The sequence below is a fragment of the Nomascus leucogenys genome, chromosome 22a, assembly GCF_006542625.1.
Source record: "Nomascus leucogenys isolate Asia chromosome 22a, Asia_NLE_v1, whole genome shotgun sequence".
NCBI lineage: Eukaryota > Metazoa > Chordata > Mammalia > Primates > Hylobatidae > Nomascus > Nomascus leucogenys.
In genome coordinates this window covers 15,347,524-15,353,469 of record NC_044402.1, presented here as the reverse complement: position 1 = coordinate 15,353,469, position 5,946 = coordinate 15,347,524, and the positions used below count along the sequence as shown (strand labels likewise).

The 5,946-nt window shown below is 54.6% G+C and overlaps 1 long non-coding RNA gene across 1 annotated transcript; it reads right to left on the bottom strand.

Moving 5' to 3' along the window:
* Positions 1-2,321: 2,321 nt before the first annotated feature.
* On the bottom strand, positions 2,322-5,350 carry LOC115832507. Its single transcript, XR_004028025.1, has 3 exons — positions 5,330-5,350; positions 4,996-5,147; positions 2,322-2,575 (listed from the first exon to the last, which is right to left on the bottom strand). It is a non-coding gene; the product is annotated as an uncharacterized LOC115832507 (long non-coding RNA).
* Positions 5,351-5,946: the final 596 nt, after the last annotated feature.

Sequence of the window (5,946 nt, the reverse complement as noted above, 5' to 3'; positions counted from 1 at the left end):
GCCCAGACTGGAGTGCAATGGCACGATCTTGGCTCACTGCAGCCTCTGCCTCCCATGTTCAAGCGATTCTCCTGCCTCAGCCTGCCAAGTAGCTGGGGCTACAGGTGTGCACCACTATGCCTGGCTAATTTTTGTATTTTTAATAGAGACGAGATTTCACCATGTTGGTCAGGCTGGTCTTGAACTCCTGACCTCAGATGATCCACCCACCTTGGTCCCCCAAAGTGCTGGAATTACAGGTATGAGCCACCGTGCCTGGCCAGCTCTTATTTTTGACTGAACAATGCCAAGGACATCAAGGAACACAGCTGGCTGGTTGTAGGGGGTAGGGTGGACTGGAAATATCCAGTCTGGAACCCTACTGTTTCCACATGCAAAGAAGACGCCCAAGGAGAAGGAAAGGCAAGAGAGAGAGAATGGGAGTTGGATCAGGCATCAGAAGACAGTCAGGATTTGGATAATTGAAGACATTTGAAAGAAGAATTTGCTTATCCAAGGTCCTGGGGCTAGGATGGGGCAGGGCTGGGACTGAGCACAGACCCAGGTATATGTGCTTCTCCCTCCAATGCTGGGTTGTGGGGAGCTCTGCCCTGGCACCTCCTGCCACGGCGCTGGCATAGGCTTGTCCACCCTCTGACACAATGCCCGCAGGCACCTGCAGCCCTGGGTGAAAGCCTCCTAGGGAGGGGCAGGTGACAGAGTGGCACCCTGAGTTGGCAGAGTGTGGTGGTCACAGCTTGGGCTCTGCAGCCAGACGACCTGGGACCAAATCCTCACTGTGGTACTCACTAGCTGCGTGACCTCAGGCAAGTCACTTAACCTCTTTTATTTTTAAACATTTTATTTTGAGAGAATTTTAGATCTACAGAAGAGTTGCAGCAAGAGTTCCCGTATACTGTTTGCCCAGTGTCACCTAATATTAGCATCTGACATTACCTAGTGCATTCATCAAAACTGAGAAATTAACATTGGTACATTGCTATTAACTCCACTCCAGACTTTATCCAGATGTCTCCGGTTTTTCCACCAATGTCCTTTTTCTGTTCTGGGATCTAATCCAGGATGCCAGGTTGCATTTAGATGTCACCTCTCTTCAATGTCCTCATCTATAACGTGAGGAGGATGGTAATGACAGCATCAATCCCCTGGTCCTGCTGTGAGGAGCAAGTGACGGCTCACAGATGTACTGCATTAGCTGGTGCCTGGCACAGAAAAGTGTTCCATTAACTAGAGGTCACGATCCTTATGCTTAAGCCCTGTGATATCGTCTCACGCCCTCTGAGATCCTATCTTGGAATGTGAGCCCAGGCCTTGCCCACTCACTCGAGGCCTAGGTTATTTTGTGCCCCTCTGGCAGGCTGGGTGGGGTGTCAGCCAACCCAGCCACTATCACTGAGGCCCAAGGGGGCACTCCCTCTAACCCTACAAACTGGCCAGGGGTCTGGGGCATTGGCTAAGGACCTGCTTTGGAATTAGGCAGGCCTGGGTTCAAATCCTGCCCTCCCCAATTAGTCCCTCTGTGAACTCAGGCAAATCAATGAATTTCTCTGAGCCTCCATTGCCCCTGCCTCCCAGGGTGGCTAGAAGAGAGGGTGGTTGACAGCAGATGTCAGCCTCAGGCAGGGTACACAGCAGCCTCCCTATTTTCTGTAGCCCACTGCCATGCTTCCCAGGGTGAGCTCTCCCCATGCTGTTCTGCAGCTGGGCTCGCCAGGCTTGGTGCCTGCTCGCACTGATGTGTCCACATTTGGACATATGGCCTGGCTAATGGGGAACCCGGTCTGCCCAGTCTGCAGTTCTGTCTCGTCTCGCTTCCCTCCCCCGCCTTACTTGTCCCCAGCTGATGCTTCTGCAGAAAAGCCAAGCCAGGACATCAGGACCCTCCCTGGAGGGCAGTCTAAGGTGGCACAGCCATATGCGCCACCCTCCCGGTCTCCTCCCAGAGCCTCTCCAGCACCACCCTCGATCAGGGCTTCTGGTTGGCATCGTGACTTGGAAAGGAGGGATGCAGGCTGCCAGAGACCATGCTCTGCTGCTCATCTTCTCTCTGGGCTCCTGTCCCAGCTCCAGTGTCTCCTATTTCGGCTCTGCATCCTACCTTCCTGCCCCCCTGGCATGCCCCGGTCCCCTCGGACCCTGAGCCTATGAAATCCTGACTACAAAAATGGTGTGTGTGGTAGCAAGTGTGTGAAGATTCAAAGCCTGCGTCACTTCCCAGTGGTGTGACCTTAGGCAAATCCCTTAACCTCCTTGTGCCTCATCTGTCAAATGGCAGTAAAGATTGTATCTACCTGAAAGGGTTATTGAGAGGAGTAAATTAATTAAGGCAAGATGCTTTTATTAACTGATTGCATTAACGTACAGTGCTTAGAACCATGCTGCGGAGCTGATGTTACCATTGTCATTAGCAGGGCTGATACTCAGAGAGGTGGTGGCAGCTGGAAGAGGAACTTCTGGTTTTGGTTTCAGATAAAACCAGGGCTCTGGGCCTGTATCCTGCCTGGCTCCTTTACTTCCTAGCTGTGTGACTTTCGGTCGGTCACTCAAACACCCTTGATTTCCTTGGTTTCCTCATCTGTAAAATGGGGAGGAAAGCAATAACCACCTTGTAAGTTCCTGGGAGGGTTTGATGAGATGATGCGTGGAAGTGCCTAGCACAGAGCCAGGAACAACCCGTAGGCCCTCAGTGGATACTTGGTAGATGGGAGGAGGATGGGTGGAAGTCCCTGCCTTTGCCTGCAGCATGGGATTTCAGAGCTTGGTTCTCGTCCTCAGAAGGGGCTCCCCCAAGGCCTGGGCAGGGGCGGGCTGTGGTGTCTCTGGGTTCCTGCCCAGCTGCAGAGTTCCCCAGCCAGAGCCCACAGGGCCAGTCACATCCTGTTTCTCTTTTAGGCACCTCCTTTTGGGACCCAGCGCCCAGATAGTATCCTGGTATTCATTTAGTCTATGGTGGGTGTAGGGTGGAATATTTAGGTGAAACTTCACAAAGAGCTAGACTCGAGGTAGGCCTTGAAGAACAGTAAGTATGCCAACAGGTGGACAGAAGAGGGGTGGAGATGGTGTTTGCTGTACACTGGCTGCATTTGTGGATCCAGAGAAGGGCCTCTGTGCATCTATGCCCTTTGCAGTGAGGCTCTGCTGCTCCACTCCACCATCTGGATCTTAGGTGGCCTCAATATTTGCTTTAGCAGGGGAAATGCAGCAGAAATGATGATGTGCCAATCCTGAGCCTAAGCCACGAGAGGCCTTGCAGGCTGCAACTGCCACCTCGGTGTACTTAAGCCAGGGCTAGCCTCTTGGAGCATGAGAGGCCACACAGAGCAGAGCCAAGCCAGCTTAGGTGTCCCAGCTGAGGACCTGGACAAGTGGGAGAGCCCAATCTACACCCCATCTGCCAGGTCACCACAGATGCAGACACATGGGTGAGACCAGCCAAGGTCAGAACTGCCCTGCTGAAGGAAGCGCATGCTCTTAAGCCACTGGACTTCGTGGTTTATTGAGTATCACTGTGACCATGGGTAACCGAGACAGTGAAGGTAGAGAGAATGGAGAGGCAAACATGCAGAGGAAGGACAGTGGGGGTGCCTGATGGGGGATGAGCAGCCTAGAATTTCTGATTCATATGGGCCTGATGGCAACCCCAAGTTCCCTCAAGCCAGGAGGCCTGAAGCCTGTGTGGCCAGTGACCTGCCTGCAGCGGAATGATGGATTAAGCCCATGTCTGATGTACCGGATTGGCCACCAGACTGCTGGTTGGATGTCTGCCAGGTTCCCTCACAAGCAGGCCTGCCTGACATGTTTTCTCAGCCTGTTTTTTCCTATTTGCCAGCGCCCAGGCCTTTGAAACTCCTATCACAAGGCTGCTTCCACTTCCCCCCCGTGGATCCTGGTAGAAGTTTCTTGATGTTGAGCAAGAACTTCCAGAAACTCCTGGAACCTGCCTCTCAGCCATGCGCACTGGCGCAGCCCTGCTGTGTGGCCTTAGGCGCCCCTCTTCTGCCCCCGGGCCTCCCTCCACTGCGTGACCGGCCACATGGCCATGCCTGCTGCTCTGTGCCTGTCTCCTCATCTGTGAAATGAGGATACAGTCATGGACCTCATGGCGGGGGCAGGGGGAGGGTGGTGATAGACGGGGGCGGGGCAGGGCCTTGGACTGTGTGGGGTTTGGATTCCTCCAGGCTTAAAAACGGCTTCCATCCCAACTCCCCAGCTCCCCGTCTCCACCCAGGCCGTTTGAACGATCTTGTTGAAAAGCACAGTGGTTTCCAAAGCAAATCCAAGTCTTGTGCGGCTTTGGGCTGAGGGTCCCACGCTTTTCACCCAGACCTATAATCATCACAGATGTTTAGAGGAGATCGTAAGTACAGAGCTGCACGCTTTATTTCTGCTGACCCAGGCCCCCGCCCTCCTCCCTCTAGGCTGCCTCCCAGGCTAGCAGGGCTGGTGCCTCTGTCTCCTCCCAACACTCCTGAGATTTGCAACCCCGCAGACGCCAGGCGCGGCGCTGCCCCAGGAGGTGGGGTGTTTAGAACCCGCTCCCCGGGCTCCCCCAGGAGCTTTGAGTTTAGTAAAGGCAGCAGTCAGTTCCCTGGTAGGCTCAGGTAGGGACGACGGCTCCCGGCTCAGTCCTCAGCCCCCAACTCCCACTCTCCAATCTCCTTCCCAGACCAATGACCCCCTCTGCGGGAGAACCTGCGGCGAAAGACACAGCCCCAGAGCAGGGTCTGGAGTGGCAGGACCGGCAGCCAATGAAGGTGAAGGCCGAGCATTACATCATCACTGTGGTCTCCCATTGGTTGACATCCTAGGCTTCCTGACTCCGCCTCCCAGCCTTAACAACGGGCGTCTCTGCTCCCCAGGCTTCTGCACCCTGGTGCCAGCTTTGCCGAGAAGGCCACTGTCGGGCAGAGTCCTGGGCTAGGCGAGAGCCCGAGGTCTGGGCTGAGCCACTAACTAGGGGTGAGGCATGATGTTGCCAGGCGTCATCTTCCTCACCTGTAAGAGGAGAGGGTTCCAGCTGTCAATCTCGGGTTCTGCCGCAATTCATTCACCACCACACACTCGCCCATGAACATCCTCCTCGCAGGCCCGGGGACCCTGGCCGGCCAGGGGTCTGGTCTGCCATGGGCTCCTTTCCTCCCCAGAGCCTGGCAGGAAGTGAACATATGGAATGATAGTTAATGTTAACTGATGTTTTCTAAAGAGCAGACACTGGGCTAAGCCTTATACATTATTTTATTCGTGTCATAAACATTAGCCCCCCACGCAGCCCTAATTGTTTACTGACTCTGAGGCTGGGCCAGGTTGAGTGATGGCCAAGGCCACGGACCTGGTGAGGGGGACAGTCAGGATTCGAACCCAGGTGGCTGGCTCCAGAGCCCTTCAAACGATGCCACGGGAATGGATGGGGGTCACTAGCCTCCCCACTGTGACTCGTTTGCGCTCTCAGCCCGGCGTGTAGTCTGGCGGGAGCCATCCCTGGCTGGCTCGGCAGCTCCAGGCTATTCCGAGAAACAGTCTTCAGAGAGCCTGGGTGCTGATGGGGAAAAGCTGTTGCTGAGATTTGACATGTTTGGTCCTGAGATGTCAGAGAAGATTTCAGCTCTTCTGCCACCCCAAGGATGGTGGTGCGTAAATCACAGTGAGCTGGCTTATGTCAGGTCGACTGTGGAATTTGATCCTAGCGCATTGCTACCTTCTCTTCCTTGCCTGCCTCTCTCACTCTCTCAGCTCTAGTTTGAGATCGGCACAGATTCCCTGGGTGGTTTTTGAGAAAACTGCCTCCTCTTTAGGACTTGGCATCCCCTAACCTGCATCAGGAAAGGGTGGCGACAGATACTCTCACACCCAGGGAGGCTGCAAGACCCACCCTCTACCCTCCACCTGGGTTCTCTGGCATCGAGACTTGTGCCCTATGGTTTTGGGCCCTTGGGATGATGTCCCAGT